General features: G+C 42.1%; 1 long non-coding RNA gene across 2 annotated transcripts in view; it reads left to right on the top strand.

Annotated features, from left to right (window-relative positions):
• Positions 1-676: 676 nt before the first annotated feature.
• The window catches only part of LOC119246712 (uncharacterized), a 48091-nt gene continuing 37214 nt past the window's right edge, over positions 677-11553 (top strand). The window contains exons 1-4 of one of the 2 annotated variants that reach the window (XR_005125542.2): positions 677-949; positions 1550-1611; positions 3041-3198; positions 3543-4747. This is a non-coding gene — a long non-coding RNA (uncharacterized LOC119246712). Of the gene's footprint in view, positions 950-1549; positions 1612-3040; positions 3199-3542; positions 4748-11553 lie in introns of those variants that run through there. The other variant, XR_008552011.1, reaches the window with a different exon arrangement.

Genomic DNA, 11553 nt, shown 5'->3' with positions numbered 1-11553 from the left:
AATCCCAGTTCTACCACTAACCAGGGCTGTGACATTTGCTTTTCTATCCTTTGTTCTGTAATGATTAAAATGGAGACAAAATCTAAAAACTGCAGTGTAGATTTTTCAATATTGCTATGAGGATAAAGTTGACTTTTAAAGCGTCACTATACTAGATCACTCTTCCTGCTCCTATGATAATTCGTATTATTTCTTAGGAATTAAAGTGGACTAGTTTTATTAGTAGGTACTCCAGTGGGCTTATCGTGGGCATTAAATAAGTAAAGTGCTTATAACAGTGCCTGTAATATAGCTAGAGGCTGAAACTTAGTTAGCTAATGTAATTAGTATGAGATCGCCTACTACTAACTATTCTGTGGGCTAGAAGCTGAGGATAAACAGTATCATTCTAAGAACCGAAAGAAAAAAACGCACGACAGGCTCGAAACAATGAAACAGTGGAGTATTTCTTTTCTCAAGAGCAATTGACACGCCCAGCGCTGGGTTTGGACACGCCCATCACTTGATTAGGACCCGCCCGGTACTGACTTAGGACGCGCCCAGCCCTTGGTTAGGACCCGCCCAGTCCTCATTAAATATGGCAGCGAGCAGGGCTAACCTACTGCGCTTGCGCGCACGGAAACTCCTCCCCGCACCTTCTCCAGTTCAGCTCTCTACGCATGGCCACCTCCCTATGTGGCATCACCCCCTCCCCGGCTGGGTCGAGGTGCCGACAGGGCTGGCCGGGGTGCGCACGCGCAGACGTGGGCTGTGCTGAGCCGATACGAGGCTCCTGTCACATGAGCCGCGCGCCCGCTCCGCTCCCCCTCCTCCCGGCTGGGCTGTGAATGAAGCTCTGCCGGCTACGTGGGGCGCTAGCTCAACTTAGTGTCCTGGACGCCAGAACCGACTCAGCGCTCGGGCCGCCGGCGGCGGACACGGGTTCCACCGCTTCTGACCTCGGCGACAGGTAACCACAGATGGGCTGTCGCTTTCCCAACAGGTCCTTGGTGGGCCACTGGCCCCCGGCCCACCCCCTGAGTGCAGCGACACAGGGGAAGCGCTCCCCCCGCAGGCTTGGCCCCCTGGAAATGGGGGTTCCCCGTGCCAGGCCGCCGCCGCCTGGTATTCGGAGGAGTCAGACCGGCTAGTTCAAGCCGGTGCGAGGCGGCATCTTTCCGGGAGCCCAACCCAGTTCCCGAGCCTGAGTCCCCGCGCTGCCCCCAGAGAAGTTTTCTAGCGGAGCACCCCTAAGCCCGCCCCGCTTTTGAATGGGGGAAGGTTAGCTGCATGCATCCCCTTCCAGGACTGGGGCAGGGTGGCTTTGGCTGCTAAAGCTCTGTCGAGGCCCCCTTTCTTCCCCCTTGATCTGGATTCCTAGGTCTGAGTGGGTTTTAGCGAACTGGATTGCAAACTCTTGGGAAGGGAATTGCTGTGCGTTTTCCTTTGCTTGCTTAACGCCCGTAGCTGGTTTTCTTCAGACTTTCCAGGCTTGCGCTCAGTTTCTTCACCCCCAAGGGGAAAGCCTTACCTTTACTTTGACGCGCTTTTACCTTTATTCACATTTCAGAGCAAATCAGTTCCCTGGAGTGCCAAGTGAAGTTGTACGTGTGCCCGCGTGCTAACGTCAGTGTAAGTTAACTCCCAGAAAGTGAGGGAAATCAGAACTCTGGAGCATAAAAATCCAGCAAGAATCTGTTTGACGTAAACTTTATACATAAGCATCTACCCATGTTTAACTTATGAGATGTTAAATTTCGCCTGGATCCACGAGGCACAGATCAGTACTTCTTAACTGCACGCAAAATGGGGGGGGGGGAAGGCAAACCAAAGCAACCGTCCCAGGCTCCAGATAAGTCACGAGAGCGCTTTTTCCCTGTGAATTTCCCAGGACTTTTTGAGTTCCTAGTTTCCTTGGACATCACGAACCTTTTCTTATTCAAAGCATTGTCTTTTCTCTATTGGTGTTTTGGGGACGAGTGTACACATTTTCCCTTTAAAATTGTCATCCAAAAAGACTAAAATGATTACTTTGAAGTTAGAATTAGTTTTCAGTGTGTGTGCATTAGCTTTTTCACTTGGGGGAGGGGGAGGTGTTGGATGTAAAAAAAAAAAAAAAGCTATGTCTATGTTGTTGTTCGCCAAGTCAAAAAAACAAAAAAGAACTTTTTCTTAGAAAAACCAGATTGACTTGTATGCTAAATAAAGAAGACCATCTTATTAACCAAGAACTTGTGTAAATGGACAAAGTGTTTAATGTATTAAACCTCAGAATCAAAGGACCCTTCATTTTTTTCCCTCCCATTCCTTTTTTCATATCCTTGCAAATAGTGTTGTCCTAAGCCTGAATTTGATGTTTTAAAAATAGAAGTAGCTGTATTAATTTGGTTTTACTTAAATTAGTGTTCTGTTTTTACATTTTTCTTCCTTTGATTCTCTCCCTCTGTTCCCTCTGCGGGCCCCCCTCCCCCCCACAACTATAAAAGTAATGTATGTTTCCTATAGGGCATTGACAAAGTGTAGGAAAGAAGAATAAAGGGAGAGGAAGACCCATGGCCTAAAGGGCATCATTCTAAACTTTTTATTTGCGCTTCCTCTCTTTTCTTTTCCTATGCAAGATCAATTTTAAAAGTTGCAGTATTTTAAAAAAATGCTCTCCGTTGTACTAATCTTTTAATGTAATGTTTGTAAAGTTGGGTGTTTGGGGGGTTGGGGAGGGCATTGGATATTATGCTGCTCTTCATTCTCCAAAATGTGGAACTTCAAGGTAGGAAAGACCCTTAATGGTTGTCTCATCCAACCATCCATCCTTTGAGATTCTAAAACCCATTTACTGAAGATCCAGTGATTCCTGTGAATTGGACAGCACTCAGTGGCAATATTAACCGACCCTACGTCTCCCCCATTCTATCTTTCTCCAGGGATACCTTGCTGCTTAGTGGGAAACCTAATACTACTGTGCCTGCATGTCTTTGAAAGAGAAGTTCAGAGAGGGACAGGAGATAATTTTCAAGGATTTGAATTTTTTAAAATTTAGGTATTTTTCTGTTTACATTTTCAGGTTCTGACCTTGAGCATCTTGCAGAAAGCAAGACCATACAACTGCTGTTCCATCTACATCCCATTCAAGCCTCCCTGCAAAACTGGGGTGCTCCAGGAAATTCAGCCAGTGACCCCAACCTGGGAAAGAGGATCAAATCAAGATGGCCATGTGGCAGGGTAAGAAATGAGCACTTATTCCTCTAACTGGTTTTTCCTCCTTCTCTATCCTCCATCCCTTACCCAACCCCCCAAGCCAGTGGCAGGCAGCCAGCTGTTGCTTTAATTTAACCCTTCCTTTGTCTTTGCAAGGACAAATCATATTCATTTAAAAGAAGTTGCTGCTAGCTAGAAGTTCAAATTATTTTCAAGTGGGGGTGGTGGGGTGAGTGAGAGAAAGTAGCAGGAAAATGTAATGCCAGGAGCATTTTCAAAGAATTCTCTTTATTTGAACATGTGCTTGTGGGGGTTACATGTGAGGAAATGAAGGATTTTTCATATTTGTTCTTTTCATTTGTTTCCAGCAAATTTCTATCATAAGATTCTTAAAGGTGGGGAAGATGGATGTCAGATCCTTTTTGGCCCCTTCTTCTCAATAAAGACTTCCTTGGGACTTACAAATTTTGAGAAATCGTATTTAATGTTACAGTATTTACGATTTAATACCATGAATTACACAAGCTCAAAGCCCAGTAGTGTCTTGCCTGATAGAGTGTATCTCTTATGAAACTGTGAATTTCTGCCACATACAAAGACACTGTTAATTTTGGTGGGGTGAAGGTTGTGCCCTTCAGAAGTGTATCAGGATCTCCAGGGCTATATGGGATTTTTATGTTTATCAAAGGGAGTGTAGATTTAAGAAATGATAGGCATACAGTACCCAAATTGGTCTGTGACCCACAATAGATGAAGGACCACTTAGAAGGAGTATTAAAAATGCTCAAATATGTATAAATAGGCAACATTAGGTTCCTTGGTGGGCTAATGTATCCTTTAAAAACTGGCTCCTGTTGGTTATGGCTTCAAATATGTAGACACAAGTGTCATGAGTGTTGTCAAGTTAAAAATCTTTGTTGAAATGGACTCTGTCTGTGAGCCCACTTCCACTCACACAATGGACATTTATGTATCTGGAGCACTTTGGATATTTTGGTTTCGATCGTGAAACATTCTTACATGCAACAAATAGAACACAGAGATGCATAACAAGGGAAGCCCCTAGACAGATCCTTGTCTTAAGGGAAAAACAAACAGATAAATAAATAGTTGTGTCAGGTTGAGTGAGTGTCGTATAGGGAGAGGTACAAAAGGTGCTAGAAACCCAGAGAAGAGCATGCTGAATTCTGAGTTTTGAGCTGATCTGAAAAAAATAAGTGGGAGTTTGCCAGATGGGCAGACAGAAAAGCGCTGTTTGGGAACTTCAAGTTGCTCGGTTGCCCTCCTGTGCAATATGTGGGACATGATTCAGATGAAGCAGGTAAGGTAGTTGGAGGTCAGATATAAAACAAAAGGCACCATGTATATCTAGGAGGGAGTCTACACTTTATCCTGAAGACAAAGATTTTAAACTGGGAAGTAACATCATCAGATTTTGTTTTAGAAAAATGACTGGCAGCCGTGTTGAAGTGGGGCCAGAGCCAAGGAGCATGAAAGCCAAGAACCTGTGGGTATAGAGATTTAGGAAAGAGATGGTAGAAGCCGAGCACCAGCAGGGGCAGCAAGAATAGAGAAATGGGGTGATACTACTCCCTTCTCCCTCGCTGTAGTATCATGGGTGAATGGGTGGTGGGAATTTCACGGGGACTATAACCAAGATGAAAATGCATACATTGTACAAAAATGAAAAATGATGTAAAATATATAAAATAAAAAAATAGAAATAAAAAAGAGAAATGGGGTGAAACCTAGAAATGTTCTGTGACTGAACACAGAAGGAACAAGATCAGGTGACAACCAGTTTGGGTGCCTTGGGTCTGGGGTTCCAGCCCCTGGGGTGGGGAAGCTGAGAGGAGGCAAGAAGAGCAAAGGGATGGTGGGAATGTAGCGTCCCAAGGTCAGTTTGGCCTCTTTTGTCTGAGACTCCTATGGGCTGTCAGGTCGATGTTAAGAGGTCAGTTTTGAAAGTGTGGAACTGGAATCTGTGCAGGTGTTTTGTTTAAGTTTCGTTCCTAATGATGCATAAAGAGCTTGTGTTTTTCCTCTCTGTTTAATGGAAATGTCATTAGTAGTTAATGATTTATTTATTCTCTAATTAAAACATTTTAATGGATAGAAATTCTTAATAAAATTGTCATGTTTTCTTAATAAATAATATGTTTTGCTTTCTCAGGCCTTGAAATCTGATCTGCATAAAATTACACTGGAATAAAACCTGATTTCTCTAGCGTTAGTGAAGAGGGGATTATCCCACATAAGTAACTGCGACTTATTCCTTGTCCTGTGCAACCTCTGAAGTGACGCACATAAGACAATGAGTTTGGGTGGCGGTGTGGTATGGGATGGGTCTGTATACACCTCTCCTGTTGAAGCCTCAGGCAAGTCCCTTAAGTGTGTCCCAGTTTCGTCCTTTGTAAAATGGGGATGCTAATAGAACTCACCTTATAGGTTTGTTGTGAGGTTAATATATGTGAACCTCTTGGAACGTAGTACCATATATATTTGTTCTACTGTGATTAGTTGCAAAGCATTTAGAATATTGTGTACCATATAATAAATGCTCAGTAAAATTTAGCCACAGCTGCTGCTGTTACCACTATTACTAACACTATCATTACTAAGCCCACACTTATTCTGTGACTATTACTATTATTATCACTCTTATTTTGTGGCCGCCTGGAGTGGGACTGAGACCCTGTTCTAGTGGAGGGAATTTCAAGTTGAAAATGTTGCCCTGAAGTAGTCTGTTTGGATCTTTAGGCAGAGACTTAGACCTGAAGGGACTTAGACAATATTTCACGTCCCTAGAGGTTGTGACATGGCTCATGGTTAGACAGGTTGATTGATAGCAATAATAGGGCTAAAATTCAGGTCTTCTGATTGCCTACTTTTCTTTCCATGGGCTCATGGAAGAGGAAACGTGGGGGTCTATGCTCAGCTCAGAGAAGCTCTGAGTCATCTCCAGGGCTGGTTGAGAAACTTAGTCAGAGGAAACCAAGTCTCCTTGGTCTCTCTCTGGTCAACACTGTGTAGTATTGGAGGCATGGAGAATTTGTTTGGAAATCCTGTACCTCTTAAATATGACCACTATTAACTTCATTTGATCTAGTGTACTGGGCATAATTTAATATTTTTGATAGGTCAATGTCATTCATTTTATTGGCCTAATGGTCAAGAAAATATTGAAGCCAATTTGGAATCTAGGGTGAGGTTGGACACTTACGTTGTCAGCTCTTATTTGTTTATTCAATTAACAGTATTAAGCACCAGTTGTGCACCAGGCACTGTACTGGGCCATGGAGATGCAGTGGGCAGTGAAAACTGGTATGGTCTCTGCTCTCATGGAGCTTACCTGCTAGCATAAATGTAGCATTTCAAAGTCATGCAGTTGTTTATTTAAGACATGTTGCTGAAATAATTTGAAAAAATGACACCAACAGGGGTTTAGAAGGGTTAAAACAAGTGTTCCTTAATAAAGTAAAAGGTGGGCCTCCCTGGTGGCACAGGGGGTTGAGCGCAGTGCTGTGAAGCTGTCTGCAGCTTCTGCAGCATGGGTTCAATCCCCGGCTGGCCAGGGAGATTCTCACATGGCGCAGCAGACCTCTCCAGTCTTGCCCGCTGCTCCCCTCAGCAGTGTTTTCGGTCTATCTACTGTTTGGCTCCCTGCTCTGTCTCTGGTGAATCCTCTCATCCTCCCATACCTCCGGCCTGTACTCTAGTTCTTGTATGCATAAATAAATAAAATCTTAGGGAAAAGAATAAAGTAAGAGGTGTGTTAGAATTATTTGTGGTGCTTTTTAAAAATATACCTGCTCAGATCTCTTGCTCCCAGATTGTGATTCAGTTTTAAGACCTGAGCATTTAAAGAAGCACTGTAAGCAATTCTAATGAGTCGCCCTGTTTGGGAACTGCTGCATTAAAGAATTAAAAGTTTTTTTAAATAAAGATAAAGGAATTTAGAAAATAGAAGATTGTATAATGTTGAGGTAGTGGAGATTATATGCATAATATCAAAGGTGGAATAATAAAGAAAAATGAGTATAAACTATATGAAAATTATAAATTACTGCACAAAGCCATAAAATTAATGAGAAAAATAGATACAATTGCAACAAGACTCATTTTCTCAATACATAAAGATGTATGGAGCATTAAGAAAAATATAAGTATTTTACTGGAAAAATGTACAAAGCATGGAAATAGAAAAAAGTATGTACAAGAAGAAACTCAAATGTCTAATAAACATGAAAAATGTTCTATTTTAGTTGTAGTCAAAGAAAAGGGAATTAACTGGCATGCTCTCTTCTCCATTATAATTTGCAAAGATTAAAAAGGAATGACAAAACTCAGTGTTGGCAAAGGGCACAAAGAAGAAGGCGCCCTCATACGCTTCTCATGGGAACGTTAGTTGGTAATATTTATGAAAAGCTTAAAAAAAAAACATGCTTACCTTTTGGCCCAGCAATTCCTTTTCTTGAAGTTTATCCTAAGAGAATAATTTAGGATGTGCACAAAGATGTGTCAATAAAGATATTAATTGTAGCATTTTCTATAGTGAGAAATGATAACACTTGCATTGTAGTGCATGGTATAATGGAACACCATAATTATTTAAACTCATAGCATAGAGTTCTACTTAGGTTCTTGATATGCTGTTACATGGGGAGGGGCAACAGATCCCAAATATCAATAGTTAAAAGTCTGGGCTCTGGGCTGGCTCAGAGCTGGATAGAAATACCAGCTACACCTTTAGCAGCTGCATGATGTTGGGAAGTTACTCACCTTAGCATCCTCAACTTGAAAGAGGGATAAAATAGCAAACAGTGCACTGCAAAGTCCTCACTTCCACGCCTAGGGATCTCTTAAACCCTCCCAAGCTCTGGCCTCTTCCAGCCCATTTAAGTCTGAGTCTGGGACAGGATGCAGTGCTCGGGATGGTTAAAGCCCCAGGTGACTCCAATGTGCAGGCAGGTTTGTGAACAGCTGAGCTAATGCAGGGGTGGCTGGGAGGATTAAATGAGAAAAATCACAATACCTGGGTGGCGTAAGCACTCACTGCATGGTAACAATTATTAGCAACTGGTATTTTTTATTATTAATGACTGTATTTGAATATATGTGCTTGTGTCCATGTGTATGGTATAAAGAAAATTTTGCAAAATAAATTGTGGTTGACTTTTTGCATCTTCCAATTTTTCTGTGAAAAACATGGATTAATTTTTATTCATTATTAATTTTAAAAAGTATAATTTCTGAAGGAAATATCAAGATATATGTGCACAGCTGTATATGCAAAGGTATTTGTAATATAGGGAAAAACTGAAGACAATTTCCATAGTAGGAGAATATAAGTACCTTAGAGCAGGTCCACAGAGTTAAATAATTCTAGCCATTAAAAATCAAAGCTAATGCTGAGGAAAATATTCATGATCTCATGGAGGAGAATGGGATTATCCCATTTCCATGTTTTTAATTTGTATGGATTTATACGTCTCTGTATGTTTACATGCTACATACCCACTTGTGAATGTGACAATAAATATAAAATGGAAGGGGATGAACCAAAGTCGTTAAAGTGGCTATTTCCAGGTAGTAGGGTACACTGATCCCCCCTTTCTTACACTTTTATTTTCTGAATTTTATACAGTGTGTTCCTTTTAAAATCAAATTTTATTGAAGTAACATTGGTTTATGGCATAATATAAGCTTCAGGTGTGCAGCATTATAATTCTACATCAGAACATGCATTTTATAGTCAGAAAACCAATTATTTGAAAATGAAATATAAAATAACAGTGCCTCTAACAAGGAGTGGCTTGTGTGGGCTTCTGGACAGCGGCTTCAGCTGCTCTGTGCCCCACCCCCACCTCCAAATACATTTTTTAAAAGCTCCGGAGGGTTTGGTTAGAGTCGTTTTTTCGCTGCTGATACTTTCTAAAGCACTTCTCTGAGTTTTGTCTGTCTTTCCTATTGACTCCAAAATTCCTTTTGGGAGTGATGGTGGGGACAGGGAGATTGTTCAAAATTGGAAAGTTACACTTACTCTAAGGTGGGGGTTACAATAAGGAAAGGTGCCAGAATGTGTCAGTGTAAGTGTGAAAATAAGGCAAGGGAGAAGTGTGATAAAATAGTTGCAATGAGAAACTATTTTGTTGGGTGCAGATCCAAAGGAAGTATGTTTCAACTGTGCAAATTTTTTTTTTTTTTGCACATCACTATATATTGGTAAACATTCTTGTGATTTAATTAGCAAGTGGGGGACAAGGGGGGGGTATCACAATGCAGCCGGTGAATTGATGACAGGGCTTCAGTGTGAAATCTGTGCAGTGTGATAGTTGAACCACTACCATGTAGGAAAAGCCATCTGGTCCTGCCTGCTGACCAAAACGTTAGGATCTGTGTGACTCAAACAAAAGTCATGTTGTTAGAGCAGAGCAGGAGTAAAGAAGCAGAGGCTCCCCCACCCCAACTTTTATTTGTCTATCTGGCACAATGTCTCACCTAGGCAGGCACAAGAAATGAGTTCTTTGTCTTGCTATTGCCCTTCTGCAGCTCCTCAGCCAGGCAGAGCGAGTGAGGGATGTGTTATGATAGAAAGCATTGAGTTAGGGATAAACAAAAACAGTCTTTCAGAAAAATTTTCTCTAAGAGCCAGCCATTCCTTCCCAGGCATGCAGTTGTGGAAGGCATGTAGGCTTGGAACTCATACACCTGGATCTGAAGCCATCTTTGCCAGGAGTTAGCCCAGGTTACCTAGACTCCAAAAGCCCCATTTGGCTCATGTGGGATCAAGTGTAGTCTCTGGAAACAGACTCCCTGGGTTTGTGTCCTGGTTCTGTCACTGCTAATGATGGGCAAGTTACTTCATTTTTTTTATGTCTCGCAGAACTTCTTTATCTGTAATATGGCGCTAATAATAATCATACCTACTTGTAGGATGATCGGGAGGATGAAATGCGTTAATGCACACAGGTACATTTGAACACATTTTGCACACAGGCCTTTGAACACTGCCTGGTGCTTGTTACATGCTCATAGATCTTGACCTTTGCTATTATAAAATGCAAAAGGATGTGGTGGTATTTACCTTACAGTGTTGTAGATGAGACTGAAAATCACTCAAGTGGCCATCCTGTTGTTCCTATTCTAATTGTGGCAGAAAAAAAAAAAATGATAGGTTTTTATACTGGAAAGGCTCTTTATTTTTTTAAAGATTTATTTTATTTATACAATAGCTGGGGTATAGGCCAGAGGTACAGGAGGGTGAGAGGATTCACCAGAGACAGAGTGGGGAGCAGAATAGGTGGATCTGCTGAAATACACTGCTGAGGGGAACAGCGGGTGAGACAGGAGAGGTCTGCTGCGCCATGTGGGCAGCTCCCTGGCTGGCCAGGAATTGAACCTGCACTGCAGAGCCTGCGGACAGCCTCACAGCACTACGCTTGACCTGCTCCGTCACCGGGGAGGCCCTGGAAAGGGTCTTTTGAGGTGATATGTTTCAAATGTTTCATCTTGCAAAGGCAGAAACTGAGGTCCAGGGAGACTCATTCTGGGTCACACAGCTGTTGGGTGGTGCATGGAGCCAGGACCAGGCCGGTGGCTCCTGAATCAATGCTGCCTCAGGTGCTGTCTGCCATTCTGGCTCATGTGGCCCTATCAATTTACACTTGCCTCCCCAAGGCTTGACTATTTTATAATTTTCTGCTAAATTGTTAGTCTTCCCCTACTCTGCTGTATTACTACCATGAAAAGTTTAGGTTTTTTTTCCCTCCAAAGAATTGTGTTTTCATTGAGGTTTCCAGTTTCCAGGGTATATTCTTTTTCTTCCTGTCACTCTGTTAGCATTTTGGAAATAAATTCTGGGTTCTTAGTTTTAACCAGAACTATAATTCAAAGCTTCCTGTTTTGTGTAATGCTGTTCTGTGTGTGACAGGGCTGCGAAGGGGAGCTAGAAAGTTTCACTGTGGGGGCAACAAATGCCGGATTGTTCTTATTCTTCCTATCTTCAATTAACACCCCCAAGTATTTATAGACTTGTGGTCAACCAAAGACACTGTTGAGGAGTTAGTAGGATGAGGTCACCTCCTGGGTAATGGCATATTTTGATGCTTTTCAACCAAATTCCATTCAGGCATCAGGTAGTGTTTTAATGTATTTATTTAGAATTTCTGCCCTGACTACTTCCATGAAGAGCAACACAAATTGCAATACAGGATGGTTAGAAATCCAGGAGCGGGACCAGCCAGTGGAAGTGGAGGTGAAATTGATATTAGCAGGTGTGTGAGATTCCCTGGGCGCTGATATTTTCTTTGTCTTTGTCTTTTTTTCTTTTGGCCCCCATGCACAAAGATGAGCACACATCTTTTTGGTAAAAAGATG

The sequence above is a fragment of the Talpa occidentalis genome, unplaced genomic scaffold, assembly GCF_014898055.3.
Source record: "Talpa occidentalis isolate TD23 unplaced genomic scaffold, MPIMG_talOcc4v2.1 talOcc4.15, whole genome shotgun sequence".
NCBI lineage: Eukaryota > Metazoa > Chordata > Mammalia > Eulipotyphla > Talpidae > Talpa > Talpa occidentalis.
The sequence above is the reverse complement of the archived record's forward strand: the minus strand, read 5'-3'. Positions and strand labels throughout refer to the sequence as shown.